We start from the raw sequence: 22,110 nt of genomic DNA on the forward strand, positions 1-22,110 counted from the left end.
TGTGTATACGGTATGATTATGTGGTATGGTAGTTAATGAATGTACACATATACATTGTGTGATTGTTTGGTCTAATTATGGATAATATATAGTGTTCCCTGTATAGATAGTACGCAATGTTCCTATATGGATAATATATAGTGTTCCTTGTATGGATAGTACATGATGTTTCTTGTATGGATAGTAGATAGTGTTCCTTGTATGGATGGTACACAATGTTCCTTTTATGGATAGTACATAGTGGTCCTTGTATGGATAGTACATAGTGGTCCTTGTATGGATAGTACACGATTCCTTCTATGGATAGTATATAGTGTTCCTTGTATGGATAATACACGATGTTCGTCCTATGGATATTCATAAAAGCTATTTATGTAAAGAAAGCAAAGCTAGAAGTTTAAAAATCGTATTTTATGAAAAGAAAGAAATGTTAGAACTCATTCAGCATGTAGTTGACTTTTAGTATGCATGCAGGTATTGTTGATGACGTGGCATGCTTGAGGTGCGTGCAAAGCTATCCATATTGAAAATATAGCTAGAGATAGAAGTTATTATGTAAAAAAGTTTTAGTTTCCATTATAAATTGTATGTGCTTCCGCTGTAACGAACTGAGTTTATGAGTAATCCAATGTCCAATGTAGGGCTAATGGGTCTGGGGCCTTACACGTATACCAGCTCGTTTTATTCATTAAGGTTATATATACATAGAGATAGAAATTATAAACATTAGCGATTATTTATTCTAATATAATTGCTGATGTAACGCTTATTTGGAGATATTTTAGTGCTTAAAAGATGTATAAATTTTATACATCAGTTGACATGCAATGACATGTCATATTATTGAAGGGTAGATTAACCATATCGTGATAATACCACTTTAAAATCATGTCATACTTATACCATTATATGATTTTAGTCGAGAAGGCGTTATGGCTGTAAGTGATCCAACAAATATAAGAATTATGTGGTTAAGAAACCGCCATTATATATGAAAAGAATGCATTGTTCATACTTTAAATCAAAGAAATGCCTTTCGCTAAAGTGTCTCATGGTGTATGCTTCGTTAAAAGATTTAAAAAAATTCGATGTTCATCATATCAAGTCAAGAAATTGTCATAGAGTACCTGTCTCTCAATTAAAAGGCGTATACTAATTTGAGGGGAGCATGTTGTACTCTTTTCTACTAAGTTCTGTACCGCTGGATATTTCTCGGTAAGGTTTTCAAAATTTGTTATAACCAATCTATTGGTATACCATTGGATATATCATACATGCTGTACTCTCTCTCTCCCCCCTTTATAAATGGTTATATAATTTCTAATCCATCACTGCATTGAAATACTTTTACTATCATATCTAAATTATATTACAAATTGACACGTGCCCGACATTATATCTTAATCTAGAAATATACTCGTTTAAGTCATATATTCTTTTCAACTATTTTCATTATACACTCTCTTTCTCTCTTTCAGATCAACTCGGGCGTTGGTTACAGGCATGTGTGGTTGAGAACTTTTAAAAGCTTCTAGCTTCAAGCTTTTAAGAAAAAACTCCTACTCAATTAGAAGTTTTGTTTGGTTGAAGGAGCTTGAATCTTTTAAATCATGAGAAAAAACTTAAAGCTCGTACTAGTAACGTTTAGAAAAAGCTACAAGCTCTTAGTATTTTAAATTACTTAAATAACCTTTCAAAATAGATGCATTTACTATTATTTTTTTTAGTTATGCATATTTTGGTCATTTTATACATTTTATTAAAAGCTCTAGCTACTTTGCCAAACATTTAAATATATCTAAAAAACTACAGCTTCCAGCTACCAGCGTCAAGCCACCAGCTAGTTTTGCCAAACATACACATAGTCTACAAGATATTTAGCTCTTCCATAATTGTTGCAACAAAATACTACAGTTTCTACCAAAAATGATAAATGAGTGATCTCTCTCTCTATAAATGGTTATATAATTTCGAATTCATCACCGTCTTATCATATTCAAATTATATTACAAACTAAGACGTGTCTAACATTTTATATCTTAACCTAGAAATATATTCGTTTAAGTCATATATTCTTTCCAACTAACTTTTCTATCATATAATATAATTTTCATTTATTATGATTAAAAATATATAAAACATAATATAAAGAACTTGTAATAAAGTTTGTAATAAAATTTACAAAGAAATGTTAATAAAATGTATTTGGTAAAAAGTTTGTAATAAAATTTACATAGAAATGTTAATAAAATGTATTTGGTAAATCACACAACACAATGTTAATCTTGAATAAAAGGTTATTCATGCATTAATCAAATGTTGCATCGGCTAATCTTGCTACGAAGACAAATGTAAGCCAACAGACGATATCCCAGACCCATTCCTAGCGGCATCCAGACCTCTTTCCACCCTCCTTTTAAGTTTACTATGTCGAATGACGGCGAACTCTGTAACGGCCTGCATCCTCCTATGCTTTCACACTCATATAACTCATCACCCGAGTAGTGTACTTTCAGTAACAGCCTGAACCCATGGTACATGAATGATAAATACTTTAACCATTGCATAAATTGGGGTATATTCTGCAAAACAAATCGATATGAGCAATGGGTTTTGTCATTCTGATAAAGCGTTGCTTGCACTGGTTAAGTGGGTATTTGAACATGAGAGGCTAGAGGATTTTTTTTTTCATGATAAGTGTCGTCTTGACATTCGTCATTCCAAATGTCAAGTATGAACAGTATTTGCCAGATTTGATAACTACTAATTTTTTATTTTTTTATATTTATTGTATTATATGTTTCTACTTTTATTTTATTTTTTAAAAGACTAATAATTAGTATTATTTATAAAACAATATAATAGTTATTAAAAGACTAATAATTAGTATTATTTATAAAACAATATAATAGTTAATTTAATTAGTATTATTAAAAAAGACTAATAATTATATATATATATAGGTGGAAATGATCAAGGGAAAACTCATCTTTAGAGAGAAAACTTAAAAACTCCTAAAAAATTATTTTTAATTAAAAATAAAAAAATATTTTCAAATTTTTGTTTTTGTCATTATTATTATATTTTCTTACCATTAACTCGAAAAAAATAAAAAAAAATTAAAAAAGAAACCCCGTTGTAATGCTAAATGGATGGATCTTATCAACGTCTATGAATGATAAATCATAGATCGACCCGCCAAATCGGAAAAATTGGGTGCTATCATATAGCCTTGTATCGGCTAAGTTCACGAGTTGGAGATAAGTGGACTCGAACAGCTGACATCCGCTGCAGGGTAAACCACCGCATCTCAGGTCCCCCGACTGATTCTACCATAGAGGCCAACGATAGACAATAACTCCCCCCCCACCCCGAAGTATTACTATGCGAAACCGTTGTATTACACATGTGTATTACTATGTATTTTTAAGTTCAATAGTTTTAATTGTATATATTCAATATTTGTGTATTGGTGTAGTAGTGTTGTATTATATGCAAAAAAAAAAATAATAAAATAAAAGTCGATGTAATGCACATGTGCGTTAATGTTATATTACACATACGTACTAATGTGTATTTAATGTGTGTATTAGTCTTATATTGCATATATACAATAGTGTGTATCAAATATGTGCAATAGTGTTGTATTTTGTTGGTACATGATGTTAGTAGTTCAGTATCTAGTGTCTGTAATCGTGTTATTTGGATTTGTATTAAGGTTTAAGCGAACTTGTCTCACAAGTTTGCCTGATATAGGCGAACTTGTGGAACAAGCGAAGTTAGTGACAACTTCGCCTAAACATGTTAGGCGAAGTTGTCGTATGATATATAGGTTTAGGTTACGGCTTGTTTGAAAAGAGTTGTTCAGTTCGTGTAATCGGTGATTGATATATCACGTGTTATTAGTTGCAATACAACGTGTTTTTTGTTTATTGTAACGTGTGTTTGCTTGTGTTTAACGTATATCGATTCTACGCTCGTATCGTCTTACGTAGGGATTCCGCACCTACGTAGAACGAGATATTCCGTGTAGATCCGGCTGGGAACCTACATATTTTATGTAATACAACACTTTTGCATATATACAATGCATATTATTACACATGTGTACTACACCGACGAGATTACCGACAAGATTTTTTTTTTGAACCAATAACAACATATAAGAATAATGAAAAAAAAAAGAAACTTCAAAAAAAATTTTCAAAAAAAGTTAAAAATAATTTTTAATAGTTTTTAAGTTTTCTCTTTAAAAGGAGTTTTCACTTGATCTCACCCCTATATATATATATCTTAAAAACCAACATTTTTCCTCTCATTAATTTCACTATTCATCCAACTTTCAATAATAGCCATGCAATATATAGTTTGATTATCAACCATACACATATTACTCCATTGTCTGCTATTATTGAAACTGCTTTTAACTAATGACTATGTGTAAACAAACACTCCCCATGTTTCAACGCGCGGGTTAAAAAGCTTGTTAGTATTATTAATTAACATTAATTACTATATTAATAAATATAATATTAATTGAGTTCAGCTATATCTTTTAATTATCAAAAAAACCCTACCGAAAAAGATGTGACTAAACTCAATTAATATTATATTTATTAATTAAAAATAATATGAATATACTAATTAATTAATGTTAATTAATAATATTAATTATTAGTCTTTTAAATAATACTAATTAATTATCAATAAAAAGTAAAACAAATAAAAGTAAAAACGGATTAGTCTTTTTAATAAGACTAATTGTCATTCAATAGTTAATTATATTATTTTACAAATAATACTTATTATTAGTCTTTTTAAAAGGTAAAATAAGTAAAAACATATAATACAATAAATATAAGAAAAATGAAAAATTAGGAGTTGTTAAATCTAACAGGTATTGTTCACACTTGTCATTTAGAATGACGGATATCTAAACGACATTTGCCATTTCAAATGGCGGATCACACAAAAAATGTATCATATCCGTCATTTCAAATGGTGGAACAACAACTACTTGTCCGACTCACCTAACAAAAACTAACAGAGAGATCCGTCATTTCAAATGGCAGATCACCTAGAAACCACTATTACTCTTTCTCTCTCCTAGAAACCATTTCCACTACATCAAATTTCCTATTTAAAAAAAAAATCAAGGCTAGATGGACTCAAGCGTTAATGCTTTAGACTATTTATATTCACAACTCAACCCAACCCAGTATTTTAATAAAACATTAATTTCTCTCTCTTTCACATACACAACCTAACCTAACCTAACCTAATTTTTCACTTTTATTCACAACCAACCTAACCCAATTATTTTAATACATATATCTTATTTAGGTTTTAATTTATTCTATAAAATTTATTAAAATAAAAAAAATGTTTATTTTTTAAATTTTATTATTTTAAATATAAAAAATATTAAAAAAACTACATATAGAAGCAGATAATGTTAGATTTTATATGACAATTTTTATCAAAAAATCTAAAAAACCAATAGAGTGTGGGCAAATGGCAAATCAGATAATATCATAATTCTGTAAAAAAAGAAAAAAGAACCTTGAATTTTTACAAGTATTAACAAAACTAATTTTACATATAATGATATTAAAAAAATCATGTTTTTAAAAGTGCTATGTTTTTAACAAAATTTACATCGAAATGCTCATAAATATAAACTAAACAAGACTCTTTTGTTAAAATTTTTAAAATAAGTTAAGTAATATAAATTATTAAAAAAATCAAATTATATACAAAAGAAATTGTGTGAAAGAAAAGAAGAAAAAAAGAATATTTAAATGAAAGGTTGGGTCATGACTTAGGTTGTTCTCAGAGCCGGGTTGTGAAACCAAATTGATTTAATTTATTTTTTTAATTGTTAAACACCTAAGAAAGGTTGGGTCATGACTTAGGTTGTTCTTACTAAGAGGTTGTTGTTAAACACCTATGAGGTTGTTGATAAACTTTGCTCCACTTTACACTTCGCTTATTTTACAAATTAATATATATATATATATATAGGGTTAGGTTAGAATAAAAACTCACTTAAATTGTGAAAACTCTAAAAACTCATTCTCAACCACGTGTTTTTAATTAAATATTAAATCTTGTGGTCCACAATTAAAGTTAATAAAAAATGTAAAAGTTTATTTATATTTTCTCTCTCCTGAAAACATATATAAAAATTACTAAAAAAATATAAAAAAATAGCAAAACATTTTTTTTTATGTTTTCGATGTTTTGTATTAAATGTAACAACATATATTACATGTAACAAAAAAAAAATGTTACATAGGGTTTTCATGGGTTTTCTCAACTCAAGAGGGTTTATTAATCTTTAATATATAATATCATCATCATCATCATCATCATCATCATCATATCCCACCAATAGCAATGCTATGGTAGGGTCTGAGGAGGGTAAAATGTAGACAGCCTTACCTCTATCCCATAGGGATATAGAGACTGCTTCCAGTGAGACCCCGGCTCGATAGTAGTTTTGCATCAAGCCTTGGACATAAGGCACATAGCACTCAATCATCGGGACACCGGCTGATTGGTGCATGTGCCCTTGTCTTTTGGCTGATTGGTACAAAATATATAATGTTTTGTATAAAACATGGTGTTGCAATATTTTTGTTTCTATCTACATTTTGCCATATTTTTATAAACAAAGCCATATCAAATACAAAAGTGTTATAATTCATTGTTGAATATGTATACGTTTTCTATAAAACTTATATCCAACCATAGATAAAATAAACAAATCACAATGCCATCATCACCTTTTTATTTATAAAACTTAACATTTCAAAAGTTTTAAAGGAAAAACATAAATATAAACTGACCAAGTTATATATATCACTTGGTGAGTAAAACCTTCAGTGTAATAGATTTTCCCAAGGTTTGATATGAGCCCGTTTTTTTTTTTTTTTTTAAAGCGTTTGGAACTACCTCCAATGTCGAACCAATTTATTTAAGTAAAAACCTGAACATAGTAGCCTCCGGTAAGAAGAAACATCATTAATATTAAAGAAGCAAACATGCCAGCCCTTCTAATGCTCATCGCTGCAGCTCCAAACATTTCACCAGCATCCTAGGAAAACCAAAACCGAGACCCGTTAGTCTATTTCTTAAATGTCGTGAAGCACATTATTCTCAACTTACTTGGCTGGTTATGGCTATTAATAAGATCACAGACAATGTCGTGAAGAAGCATTGTATGGTTTTCTTAAGCCCGACCATGAAGTATAAAACGGACATGAAAACAGTGGGGTAAGTAACGTGTGCAATCATGTCACACAACGTGCTGCAAACGTAGTAGGCACTCAGCCTATACATATCGGCTTTTCTTTCTTTTACAAGGAAAAATTTCTCAAATGGGAATACGTATACGGCCCCAAATATTGATGAAGATGTCCAGAAGATACAAACGTAGAACAACAAGCCGATCTGCATGGTTATACGACTAAAACAATATCAATATTGAAATGCATGTGGCCTCGTCTTGAGTCATAAAACGGGCAAGTTACATGGATAGTGTAATCAGTTAAGAGTTCCTATAAGAGTTTTTTTGTAAGTATAACTAATGTGTCAAATATGATTACAGAAATTAGATTATCTCAGTAGTAATCTAGTTTGTTGAATAAACAAACAATATTGAAACTTTTTGATAAACTTATTCTTTTTTCCTTTGTAGCTAATATTTTATTACTTGATCTGTTTGGCCAAAAAAGTTATTTTCTAAACAATATTGAAACATTTTTTTAATAAATTTAGTGTTTCATGATTACAAAAATTATATTATCTTAGTAGTAATCTAGTTTCTAGAATAAACAACATAGAAGGTTTTCAATAAATTTAATCATTTTTCCTTTGAAGCTAATTTTAATTATTTTATCTGTTTTACCGGTTAGATTATCTCAAGAGTAATTTACTTTCTTAAATGTATGCTAGGAGATGTTTTTAAACAAATTTAACAGGCTATCTTTGTCTCTAATTTTCCTTGTCTTCTTAACGGGTTAAGAGAAAAGATAATCTGAATCGACCCATTTATAGTCAAATAAGTAAAATCTGACCTGATCTCGAAGGTGAGCCTCGGTAGCATAGCTTGATTTCCACCATAAAAGGCCTAACAAGACTGCAACTCCAAGAGACTGAATTATTCTTAGCATATCAAAGTAATCTCTCCACCTTTCTCTATAAGTTCTCTTGAACAATATTAAGAACTGATCCCACCAACTTATTGCCCAATCTTTTTTCACTTGAATAGCTAATCTAAGATGTTCCGGGGCTTTTCCCATTTGATGATTTGATTCTTTTTCTTTGATATCCAGTTCTATCTTATACATATGTTGAACATACTACTTGCATATGATATATATACAGACCAAAGTTATTCACAATAAGTTAAAGCAATGAGAGGATAAAAGAGGTGTTTACCTTGATGACAGCCCCTTCATATTCACAAGTGCCATTAGGTGTCACAATATCATCAGGGGCGGTAATGTCATTTACTTGACTGGTAGCTAAATCTAGCAAGAACTCTGCAGGGTTCATGGGTATATCAGGGATGAACCTTAGGGACCTACAATAGCTCATTGATTCTCTTGCCTTTCCATAGTACACCGGGTGGCCTTCGGATATCAGTAAGATCTTGTCAAACATATGAAACACTTTACTCGATGGTTGGTGGATTGTTGTGATGATTGTCCTGCCTGCCTAAATCAATAGAACAAGCACCCGTGAAACCATTTTCGATTCTTTTTTAGAGGGTGTTAGCATGTAGAAAACTTGGTTTCAAGAAGTGATCCATGCTCTAAGGCGTTTTGGTCCCAAAAGCATGGTGCACATCTATGCACTACAAGTTCATATTTATAGACAAGCTGAGGTCCCGAAAATCTGTTCTACATATCGAACCTATTTATCAAGTAAACCTTTCATAATTTTTTCACCCCTCAGGTTGTGTTTACATATAAACCTCCTACAAATACTATTTTTGACCACTTTTTAGCTGGCCAGAACTACATGAATCCTTTTTGCACCTGATTTGTTTTCCTTGTCGCCTCTGACATTAAGGCACCTCAGGGCTCAGAGGCGCCTTTTTCAACTAAGTTAGAAAAGCAGACTAAAGAGACAACGTTTAAATGCAAATCTGTTTTTATTTTTTTAATAAAACAGTAATAATCAGAAAAATAGTTGGTTGACTAAGTGTTTGACGAATTGCGGTTATTTAAGTAATTAATACATAAACTGATCAAAAAGGACATTTTACTGAAACTTATGAGATTAAAACAAGGGTAATTTGGTAATTTTATATTACCTTAGCATTTTCTCTTAGTATCTCAATGAGTTTGCTTGCTGATGTTGAATCAAGGCCTGAAGTTGGTTCATCAAGCAGCAGCAGTGAAGGATCAACCAAAATCTCATATCCAATGCTAGTTCTTTTTTGTTCACCCCCGGATATCCCACTAACGAATCCTCCCCCTACTCTAGTTTTTCGGCATCTTTTCATTTTCAAACGATAAGAGCAACGAACTGGTAAGAAAAACACTAGATTCAATATTTTTTTTTTCTTACAAGGATTATAAACTGACCTTTCAAGACCTAGTTCCTTCAGAATGACCTCAACTCTCTCATATTTCTGTGTTCGACTCATGCTGCCCGGAAGCCTTAAAAATGCAGCAAAAATAAAAGTTTCCTCAACTGTCAGTTGAGGGTAGAGCACGTCATCTTGTGTAAAAAATCCGATCCTGTACATGAAACTGGTTAGTAGAACTAGAATAAAACATATAGCTTGATTATTTAAAGCATCTTCTCATATAGATTTGTCAGGGGAGCATACACATACTTTCAACATCTTGGCGTATAGAATACGAAGCCTTATTTGTGTTTTCTTTATATGTTACTAGTATTGTTTTTTAATACGTGTTTTATTGTTTTTTATTCTGTATGCAACACGATATGTTATCTGGATACTACTTTACATGACTAATTGAAGAGGTAGGTCCCAGCAGAGCCCAGTTGGACCCGCAAGACTCACCTCAAAGAGGGACGTCTGCGCAGTTGAAACCGCAAGACTCACCTTCAACAGGGACGTCTGCGCAAAGGCTAAATTCGCAAGACTCACCTTGAAGAGAGACGTCTGCGCAGAAACCAACTGGATCCGCAGGACCCACCATGCTCAGAGACGTGACGTCCTTACGCGCAGTACGCAAGCTGTTCCCGCAGGAAAAGCCTCCCAATGGTCGACGTACTCCGCCTGTTCCCGCAGTAACGGATACTAGCCATCAGGGAAGGCTACCCGCGCAGCAAGGCTACACGCACAAGGCACTTAACTCTTAAATAATTCAGTAATGTCACTTGAAGAAGGAGTGAGCAAGCCGGGAACACTCCCGCCCAAAGCCGGGAATACTCCCGCCCAAATGAGCTAGTCCGTACGCTACTGGAGGACCTTTTGTACTGTACCTGACGAGGTATGGACAAAAGGTCTGACCAAAGCAGCGACAGCTCACTGTGACAAAGGAATAGTACACAGCCGGCCTGGTCACTATCAGCCGCAGCCTACTCACCAACCCCTGTCACTATTAGCCGCTGCCTACTCACCAACCTGTCGTAGCACGTGCATAGCCTGCAGTTGGTGGAAAAGAATAGTACACAGCCGGCCTGGTCACTATCAGCCGCTGCCTACCCACCAACTACCAGCATGGCATGTGCGTAGCCCACAGTTGGCAGAACAGGAACACTATTCAGCCGGCTGTACCTTCTTGGAAACCTACCTTCGGCTATAAATACTCCAACACCTTGGAATGGTATGGACACATTACATTATCTTATTATCTCATTATCTCATCTTCTCTCTAGCAATCTCTCAATATATACACTTATATTCAGAGCAATCTAGTCTGATTCTCATGCCGGAGGGTGGTCACAAGGAGGTACCCCCCCCCTTCTCAGTGACGAGCTCACGGTGTCTGTTTTGCAGGTCATCAGAAGAACCATCTTGCCGGACATAACCCTCGTGGGAAACATCTATTTAACCCCCAGATTATCCATAATCTGCCCGGGGTCACTTAGTGTTTCTTCATTGGCGCCATCCGTGCATAAAAGCTAGAACTTATTCTTTTTTAGTTTTTTCAAAACTTCTGGAAAGATGGTTAACGTTACTCCGGTCCCCAGGCCAGGGAGTAACCAAGAAACCCCGGTAACCACAACCCCAGCTACTAGGGGGAACACCGGCGAATACACACGTTTTACGAACACTACCCCGGTTACCCAAGCCGGGGCAAGTGCAGTAAATTTTACAAACACTACCCCGGTCACTCGAGCCGGGGCAAGTGCAGTAAACAATCATCCCCTGGGATTCATTGATACACAGGCAGAAAGACGACAGACGAGGTTCCTCTACCAAACACTTGATCAAGTTAAAGCGTGGGCGGAAGCACGTCAAAAGGAATTCCAAGCTGAGTTGGATGAACGCTTACGTTCACTCCAACAGGCTGACGAATTCGGAAGCACTCAACAGCTCAACATGAGCAATGAGTGCGAGTACTTGGACGATGATTCGGAGGAATCCGACACCGACGCAAACCCTCGCCATAGGGCGAAAGGGAAGCGTAAGGAAACGGACTTCCAACCAAGAAGGAATTTTGGAGAAACTTTCAAACCAAAAAACGCGGGTAGAAACCCACGTGACTTCTCCAAAGCTTTTAGACCAACTGATGCAAATGCGGGAACGTTCAAGTTTGCAAGGGACATTGCGGAAGCAATCGCCCCGAAGAGTGCCAAGCAGATGCCCAACATCGGCAATTATGATGGTATATCCGACCCAGACGATCATTTGAACAGATTCATAGCGGGGGCAACCGTCAGCAACTGGACGGAACCCACGTGGTGTTATATGTTCCAGATGACGCTGGTTGGAGCAGCCAGAGCGTGGTTCGACCATTTACCGGTCCACCACATCTACGATTGGACAGACTTCCAACAGAAGTTCAGCCAACACTTCAGTCAACAAAGGAAGTACACTGAAGAACAATGGACAATCCTCAACTGCATCCGAGAGGAAGATGAGTCTTTACTAGACTTCATCACGCGCTTCAATTCAAAGAAGCTAAGTCTGGGCAGTATTAGCGAAGATCTTGTTCGCGCTGCTTTCATCCAGGGCGCGAAGGACCCAGAGCTCATCCGCACCTTAACGGGTAAAGATGGCATGCCATCCACATGGGATGCCATCATGACAACAGCTAAACGCTTCGCGGAAACGGAAAGGCAACTGGGTAGAGATCTTCCCCAGAGCACAAACCCCTACACCCAGAAAACAAGAGAAAACAATGTCTTTACCGCCCGACTAAACAAAAAGAGGAAGCTAGGTATTTGGCAGTCAAGGGTAAACTTTGACACCTCATCCGGCTCGCACCCTCGGTTAGGCGGAAAGGATAACATGCAGTCGTCGAACCGGAACTCCAGATGGACGCCACTCACCAAAAGCGTCACCGAGATATTCGACACCGAGAGACTCCCATGGCCAAAGGCTCCAATAATCCGAGAGCGTCACAACGCTGATCAGAGCAAATTCTGTGACTTCCACAGGACAAGAGGCCACAACACCGAGGAATGCGTAGACTTGAAGGACATCGTCGAAGCATTTGTCAGAGATGGGACGCTCACGCACCTCGTGGCGTAATGAACGCTGAGCAGGCTAATGCGTGTAGAACCCCAGTTGGGGAAAACACGAATAAAACTGCAGGTTCAATGTTGGAGACTACATACTGCGTAAACAACGAGATTCCGAACCAAGTGCATATCGGCTCAAAAGGCTCGATGACACTCCCAAGAACATGGAAGGGAACTCAATTACACAGTCTGCATGTAGATCAATTCCAAACTTGTAAAAGAAAAGGCCCAGAGCCACTTCTAATGGAAATGATTCTCCTTATCACATTGACGCTGGTCTTACATTTATACTTATGAACTTTCCACACTGATATGCCGGCTTCACCGCGTACATAAGTGGGAAAGCAAGTCGTTGCGTGTGGAAGGCGGCAAAACCCGCATAAACAAAAAAAAAAAAAACGGCAAACCTTCACGCAGGTCAGTTATAGGTGAAATTCAGTCATCCCACTAAATGAAAGTGCCGGTCCGAACCGCACAAATCATGATAGAGGAAACCGAACTAACCTATTGACAACCGCGCGTCGAACGGTTAATTTATTCCACACTGATATGCCGGTCTTCACCGCATAAATAAGTGTGAAGAAATCGTTGCGTGTGGAAGGCGGCAAAACCCGCATAAACACAAAAAACGGCCAACCTTCACGCATGTCAGTTATAGGTAAAGTTGGGTCATCCCTGTAACATCCTAAAATTTTAATGATGAATAAAGAAAGCTATGTTTAGTGATTTCGCGTTATTAATTAATATCGGATAAGGAGCTGATCATGGACTTAGATTAATTGAGATGGGTTAAATGAGAATGGGATCTAAGGGATATAAATATCCCCTAAACCCAAGATATCTTTCATTCCTTTCATTTTCTAATACTCCAAAAAGAAAAACACACACACCACACACCACACACCACACTTCGCCGGCCGGACCAAGGGAAGAACCGGGCAGATCCGAGAGAGAGAGAGAGAGCGATTAGTGTGTTAACAAGTTAAACGAGATCCTAACAAGCTCAAAAAGGTATGATTCTTGATCTTTGAAGTTTAAAGATCCAAGCTTTTTAGTGTATAAGCGACCGAAAATGGTCGGGAAGCGTAGTGGGTGACGTTGAACCATAGCAAGGGTGTTAAAATCGCTCGAAATGCTGGTCAGAAACCGAACAGCGGCTGATCTGGACAACTTCGCCTGCAACTGGGCAACTTCGCCTTCAAAGCGATGAACTTCGCCTGCAAGCTAAGTTCGCCTGATGAACTTCGCCTGCAATCTAAGTTCGCCTGATGGCAACTTCGCTGTAAAGTTAAGTTCGCCTAACTGGTAACTTCGCCTGAGGCCAAGTTCGCCTGATGACAACTTCGCCTGAAGCCAAGTTCGCCTGATGGCAACTTCGCTGTAAAGCTAAGTTCGCCTAGCTGGTAACTTCGCCTAAAGCTAAGTTCGCCGAAGGTTAACTTCGCCTAGAGCTAAGTTCGCCCGAGGGTTAACTTCGCCTAAAGTCAAGTTCGATTAGAAAATAAATTAAAAATCTAATGAAAAATGTGTTAAGACAGTTAATGGAAATAAAATTTTTCCATGCTGACCTGGCAGCTCGACCCCAGCCAGGGGCTCTGCCCCTTGGACCCTGCTGGGGCTGCCGCCCCTAGACCCCGCTGCCAGGGGCGCTGCCCCCGGACCCCTGTTCGGTGTGGGTAGTAGTTAAGACTGGAAAGATGATATGAGTAGTGATAGTTGTTTGATACGTGTACTTGTTATACAGTCAGCCGTGCACAACTGAAGAAAGGGATTACGATCAACGGTGAACGTAACCGTGTTCAGGTGAGTTTCTAGCCCCATTTATGTGTTATGTTTTCGGGGCTGTGTGCATACTCAATATGTTTGTTAATACGCATATCCTAAGAGATAAGTGTATGCCTTATGTGGATAATGTGAAATGTATGAATGATTGCTTGATGGTCCGTGAACGATCTTCAGATATTGCACGTACTGTCAGGTTGTAACGCTATGTATAAGGTAAGTATGATATGTATGCTTATGTGTATGAACGTAATAAAGTTAATAAAAGAAGGAAATGATGGTTGTATGGTTGTATGGTTACGAAAAGGGTACCGATCCCTAATAATACTCGAGGTATGATGTATGGTTGTATGGTAACGAAGAGGGAATCGAACCCTACTAATATTCGAGAATTAGGGAACCGAACCCTACTAATATTCGAAGAAAGAGGGAAACCGAGCCCTAATAATACTCGTGGAAAGAGGGAAACCGAGCCCTAATAATACTCGTGGAAAGAGGGTACCGAGCCCTAATAATACTCGAGGAAGGAGGGTACCGAGCCCTAATAATACTCGAGGAAGGAGGGTACCGATCCCTAATAATACTCGAGGAATGTAGGGCGTAATGCTCTTTATAACGTAAGATATGAAGGTAAGTTAATACAAAAGAAAGAATGAAAGTATGAAAGAATGAAAGTATGAAAGTATGAAAGTATGAAAGTAAGAAAGTATGAATGAAAGAATATAAGTTTATGTGTATTGTATAGTGTATGATTAACTAGAACTCACTCAGCGTAGCTGCCTTTTAGTATGCACGCAGGTGAGTAGGATGAGGCAGCTCGCTTGAGGAGACACGTGGCAATGAATAAGAGTCTGGCATCTGAAGACTTATGATGTTTTAATTTTAATGCTTTAATGTTGAAAGACGAAGGATGTTTTAAGACAAGTTATGAAATATGTAATGTTTTATGAAAGTTTTATATTCCGCGTAAATGTTTTAATTAACTCTGATATTTAGAACTGTGTTTATGAGTAAATCCAACACGAAAGTAGGGCTACCGGTAACGGGGCCTTACAATCCCACTAAATGAAAGTGCCGGTCCTAACCGCACAAATCATGATAGAGGAAACCGAACTAACCTATTGACAACCGCGCGTCGAACGGATAAGTTATTCAAAACACTTACAAAATTTCTAAGGAAATGATGAGGAAAACCTTCACGCAGGTCGGATATAGGTATAGTTTAGCCATCCTACTAAGTGAAAGTGACGGTCTTACCCGCACAATCACGAAAGAGGAAGCAAAACTTTAACCTATTATCTACCACGTTGAAAGGTTAACTTATTCAAAGTACTTAAGAAATTGCTGAGTTAAACTAAAATATGCACAAGCGAATCATATATTGTTTATGCGGCAAAACAAGTGCCAAATTAAGCTATCATATGCATGAGCAAGTCATATAACGTTTATAAAGCAAGTCATACAGTGAAAGTGGCGGTTCTACCCGCACAAAAGATTTATATTCCATAAAAATTCAACTGTTACAGAATGGCCGGGTATCTACCCGCCTACAAGAATATAAATCTATACAAAGACGTAAATCTATCCTAACAGTGGGAAGGGGTTTAAAAGATCAAGCTTCAGGGCCACTACCTCCAAACCCATTTGTACCCGCACCATCAGTTGGCTGTGGCGGTTCAAGGAAGGTCTTGAGAATGATTAGCCCATCATCACCGGCAACAACTTCGTTCACCTTCTCCACCACAGGATGCGGGAAGGCAGCATACTGATTCACTACTTGGTCATACGCAGCGTCAGTATCCACATCATATAAAGGGAAGTTGGAAGGGGTGATGCCCTTCTCAACGAACCCTAGACCAAGCAGGAAGCCAGCCTTTTCCCCATCCTCATGAGAAGCGTTGAGGGCTGCGCTCATGGCATCGTCATATGATGTGTCCGTGAAGACCCGATGCACAACCTACAAAACAAAAATACAAGTATCAAAACCTTAAGTACAAAGGAAAGCGTAAAGATATTATGAAGCAATGCATACCTGCGACAACGCTTCTCGTAGAAGCCATTCCTTGGTAACCAGAGCCTCCTGGAGGGCAGTTTGAGCTTCATTACGGGCGCGTTCGGCTTCGTTCTTTGTAAGGTTGGCAAGCAACACATCTTTGGCTGCAGCCTCTTCGACGCCCTTTAGCTTACGCTCAGTGTGGTCAAGCACCCCCCTCTGGTCCAAGATCTCTTGGAGCTTCTTGGCATCTTCCATGGCCAAGGCATCATGAGCCTGCTGGAGCCTCTCTAATTTGGCTTTGAGCTCCTCATTTTCGGCGCGCAGAGGTTCAGCAACGGCTTCAGCCTTGATGGCCCTCTCAGTCGCGTTCCGAGCAGTTTCCTTAGCCAACCGAAGCTGTTCGTTAACAGCTTGGGCAGCCTTGGAACGGGCCTCGAGACGGACCTGAACTTCAACCTCGAGGGCCTTGAAGGCCTTCTCCTTCTCCGCAGCAACAGCGGAGAGTCTCCTGTTCTCCTCCCGGATAGCCCGCGCCTGAGCTACTTCTTGGATACGAGCCGCCTTTAACTTGTCGTTTTCACGTCAAAGCAGCTCGACGCGCGGCTGCATCCGGGCAAGGAGAATTCGAAGCTCGTTTGTCAGCCTACCCTCCTGGTAGCTTGACATAGCCTCTCCCAGTGCACCACTGGGGGCGGCGTGGCGCGCCCACTCGACGCAGTCCACAGCCGTCCGAAAGGTGGTTCCCCGGCGGATGTTCCACCGTGGAACAAACACCTCATTCGAATCCGACACTGCAAAAACAAAAAGCAGTTAGGAAAAGATGGTAAAAAAAAACATAACAGGCCAAAATAACCCTACGCACCTGTAGGGTCGACGACAGGCCTGTAGCCGCCAAACCCATCACCCGAACCTAACGGATATCCATCCAAGAGGTCAGGCAGATGGGAAGGAGGCAGAGATTGGCTAGACGCCCCAACCCCAAACATACCTGCTGAACCGGCCGGGGGCGAGGTGGTCGCCGGTGCCGGAGGCGCAGTTGAAGCCGCCGTCGTAGGAACCATCGGAGGTGAACTCACAACCGTGGTCGCCGCTGCGGAAGAGCCCGCTGAAAAACTCGCCGCCGGCTCAGTGAAGGAATCAGTGAATATGGCACTGACAGCCGGCGGAGACGACGTCACAGTTGGAACAGTTGCCTCAACCGAGTGAGCAACTGAACCAAAACTTGAAGCAGGTGCAGCCGCCTGGGTCATCGCCTCGGGTAGGTTGACCAAACCTACCGTCATGGGTCCAGAAGTGCTCCTCCCCGCTCCACCCTGGAATGCGGTTGCATCCACGCCTGCATGAAGACAACATATTTAAATATAATGGCGGAAAGATATGAAGTTAAAGTTAAAGTTTACACTTACGAGTCCTCTTGAGCTTGAAGGTGCGAATAGGCGGGGACGAACCCGATGGAGCCGGCCTCTTCACGCCGGTCACCGTCGTTGTACTAGGCTGACCGGAGGTGACAGCTGTCTCAACCTCCGGAACAGTGGTCTCATCACCACCAGGGTTCCCCGCCACCTCTTCACTCTCGGTCTCCGACTCTGACCGATTCCCCTGATCGGCAGTGGAGGCAACCTTCGCCTTGCCCTTCCCGCCAGCAGCCTTCTTCTTCCACGTGAAGAAAGGACCATCTGCGGATTCCTCATCAGAAGATGACAAAATTAGAGGAATTCCAGCAGAGGTTTGAGCATTGACAGGGCGAGGGTTAAATAACTCCTTACCTGGCCGCGTGGCGCTCAGAATCAGGTGGCCCGGCGGGTAGACCTCCACAAACCGATCCGCCGTTTGCTCCAAGATGGGCAACTCGTTTTCATCAAGAGCACGGGTACCCTTCCGAGCGGGACCACCAGCTTCCCGCGGATGCAGGAACGATTGTAGGTCGTTTCCCTCTGAAAACAAAAGAAAAACAGTTAGAAGAAAACTTTAAATCAGTAAAGAAGATGAAGCATACCGTAAGGGATAGAGTTCAAACCGTATTTGAGGACGATGGGGATCTGTGGTGTCTCCGCCCCAGCATCTTTGCACACCCGGCTCATCCCGAGCATCACCATCCCGGACTCCGCAAAGCGGTAAACCGGAGATTGGATCCGGGAAATCTTGGCAAACCATTCCGCCTCCTGGTAGTTGTAGGCGTGAAGGCTGGGGAGTGCTCTCCCGTTCTTGAATGTCATCGCAATAGGGACGACACGGGCAGAGATGTAAAAGAACTCCCGCTTCCAAGACCGAAGACTGCGCTTGGTAGCACAAATCTTCAAACCCTTGATCCGGGTGACCAAGGTATACCACCCCTGGATGCACCTCCAGGAATAGAAGGTCATCAGGCGGTCGACATGGGGCTCCACGCCCAGAATGAGGCACACCCATTCAAAATGGCGAATCTTGGCGATCGCCATTGGGTGTACCTCCGTCAGATGTACACCGTGTCTCTCCAGAACACGGTACACAAACTTCGTCAATGGGAACCTGAGATTCCCATACACGAAGAAGGCGACATACACCCCTATCTTGCCCTTGGGAGCATCGTACACCGTCTGATGAGGCTTAGGAAACTCAGGCTCGAAAGGCTCGAGCATGAACTTCCTAACAATGTACTGGTACAGATCGACGGTAAGAGCACACTGGCACTCACCAGCAGTACTCTTATTGTCCTTATCAGAAGTAGACGACGGATTCTCGGCATACACGTCACACTCCTCGGCGGTAGCCTCAAGATCATGAACAGAAGACATGTTTTGGATGAAAAGAAGAACGATTTCAGGAGAATGCTCGACAGAAAAGTTAGAGTATTCGCCGGAAATCGTTTAGAAGAAGAGAGAGGTGAACCTGTGAGTTGAGATGCATCCTCTCCTCCCTTTATATACTCATCGCAATAAATGCGATGAATTTAATGCGGAAGAGAGAGGAAAACGCTGGTGCAATAAAACTATGACACGTGGAAAAAGCAAGCTGGCAACAGCTGTTGACAAAACGCGCGCCGTAAACTTTGCGGCCACGCGCCCGAAAACTCGCGCCCACGCGCCTGAAAAAGCGTCTGGAATGACCATATACTGTCACGTCGCCATAACTTCCTGCACGTCCTGACACTGTCAGAAGAAACCGTCGGACGACGTTTCAACAGTTTACACTGTTCTTATCCTTTCACCAACTCTTCAAATTTCAAAAAGATTCAAAAAGATTCAAAAAAGATTCAAAAGTAAGCGGGACTATACCCCTTACCTTGGCAACCAAGTAACTATAAGACGGGTGCGGGTACAGTGTCAAGGCAAAACCCTTCACATACTTATCACCCGCAGGGAATTGAAGCCAGGAATACCTTGGAAGTAAAGTAACTATAAGACGAGTGCGGGTACAGTGTCAAGGCGAAACCCTTCACATACCTAGCACTCCGCAGGGAATTGAAACCAAGAAGGATCTTCTGGGCCATGCTTGCGGAAACAGGAATAACATCCCCGCATAGCGGGAACGTCGAGAACTAGATTGTTTGAAGCTCCAAGATGGAATTGGTTGTTTAAACATAATTGATCACTATGTTCAAAACTACCAAAACCTCATGGAGAATCTACACAAGTGGAACTCAGCGCTCCTGACTTACGAGGAGGTTACAGACCTACCCGCATCATACCCAAAGATCAAGTAGAAAAAGTCGGGAATTTCTGCATGTGACAATAGGACTTCCGCGGGAAGAATCCCCATGGAAAACCTTAAAACTAAACCCTTTTCAAAACACTTTGCTTAAGTCCAAAAGTTCACCTCACTTATTAACAATTCATGAGAAGAACATTGGACTGGGGGGACTTGAAGAGGTAGGTCCCAGCAGAGCCCAGTTGGACCCGCAAGACTCACCTCAAAGAGGGACGTCCGCGCAGTTGAAACCGCAAGACTCACCTTTAACAGGGACGTCTGCGCAAAGGCTAAACTCGCAAGACTCACCTTGAAGAGAGACGTCTGCGCAGAAACCAACTGGATCCGCAGGACCCACCATGCTCAGAGACGTGACGTCCTTACGCGCCGTACGCAAGCTGTTCCCGCAGGAAAAGCCTCCCAATGGTCGACGTACTCCGCCTGTTCCCGCAGTAACGGATATTAGCCATCAGGGAAGGCTACCCGCGCAGCAAGGCTACACGCACAAGGCACTTAACTCTTAAATAATTCAGTAATGTCACCTGAAGAAGGAGTGAGCAAGCCGGGAACACTCCCGCCCAAAGCCGGGAATACTCCCGCCCAAATGAGCTAGTCCGTACGCTACTGGAGGACCTTTTGTACTGTACCTGACGAGGTATGGACAAAAGGTCTGACCAAAGCAGCGACAGCTCACTGTGACAAAGGAATAGTACACAGCCGGCCTGGTCACTATCAGCCGCTGCCTACTCACCAACCCCTGTCACTATTAGCCGCTGCCTACTCACCAACCTGTCGTAGCACGTGCATAGCCTGCAGTTGGTGGAAAAGAATAGTACACAGCCGGCCTGGTCACTATCAGCCGCTGCCTACCCACCAACTACCAGCATGGCATGTGCGTAGCCCACAGTTGGCAGAACAGGAACACTATTCAGCCGGTTGTACCTTCTTGGAAACCTACCTTCGGCTATAAATACTCCAACACCTTGGAATGGTATGGACACATTACATTATCTTGTTATCTCATTATCTCATCTTCTCTCTAGCAATCTCTCAATATATACACTTATATTCAGAGCAATCTAGTCTGATTCTCATGCCGGAGGGTGGTCACAAGGAGGTACCCCCCCCTTCTCAGTGACGAGCTCACGGTTTCTGTTTTGCAGGTCATCAGAAGAACCATCTTGCCGGACATAACCCTCATGGGAAACATCTATTTAACCCCCAGATTATCCATAATCTGCCCGGGGTCACTTAGTGTTTCTTCACTAATAAAAGGTTTTGACATCGTCGGTCAGTGGGAGCAACTTATCTATCTCCTTAGAGAGTGGAAAGATATACCCCATCATACCATTCCTAAGCCCTACCAATAGTATGCAATGAGTGATACGGGTATGCCTGTTCGTTTATTTGTATATGCTTTAACGCAGTTATACCTTCTTTTAAGAGCTTGACTATATGGAACGTCGTTATACGTAACATTTCCCTTAATGTTGTCTCGTAATCGTCCCCCGATGACTTTCAACAGTGTCGTTTTACCACTACCGGAAGGACCCATTAACGCAAGGATCTCGCCCGGGCCAATGCTTCCTGTTATGCCCTTCAAAATCTGCTTATAGTTGTCGTGCTCTCTGCTTTCCTTGGCCACCACCTTTGACATAACCGCTTTAACTGGATTCCCAGGTGTTGCTTTGCTCATTTTCACCTTAAACTCTATATCTTGAAACTGCATTTTAAAACAAGAAACTTCATATAACAAATCACACGTGTTCTAGTTATGAAAATTCATTCATGCATTTTATCAAACACCACCTTGAGGAAAATGGGTAGCGGTCGGTCTTTGATGGGATCATCTGGGATATCAATCTGAGAGATTGAACTTTTATACGGTAAGCTGGAGCATTCAAATCAAAGGTATGAACATTGCTGCCTGTTGGTATAGGCGATGAAGTGGACAAGTCCTCGATTTCATTTTGGCTCCTGGAATCCAT

The 22,110-nt window shown here is 40.1% G+C and overlaps 1 pseudogene; it reads right to left on the reverse strand.

The window, feature by feature from the left end:
- Positions 1-2,312: 2,312 nt before the first annotated feature.
- On the reverse strand, positions 2,313-22,110 carry LOC143628492 (ABC transporter G family member 26-like; annotated as a pseudogene).

This window comes from Bidens hawaiensis, unplaced genomic scaffold (assembly GCF_021521415.1).
Source record: "Bidens hawaiensis isolate Kalapana, Puna unplaced genomic scaffold, B.hawaiensis_p1.1 tig00005013_1, whole genome shotgun sequence".
Classification (NCBI taxonomy): Eukaryota; Viridiplantae; Streptophyta; class Magnoliopsida; order Asterales; family Asteraceae; genus Bidens; species Bidens hawaiensis.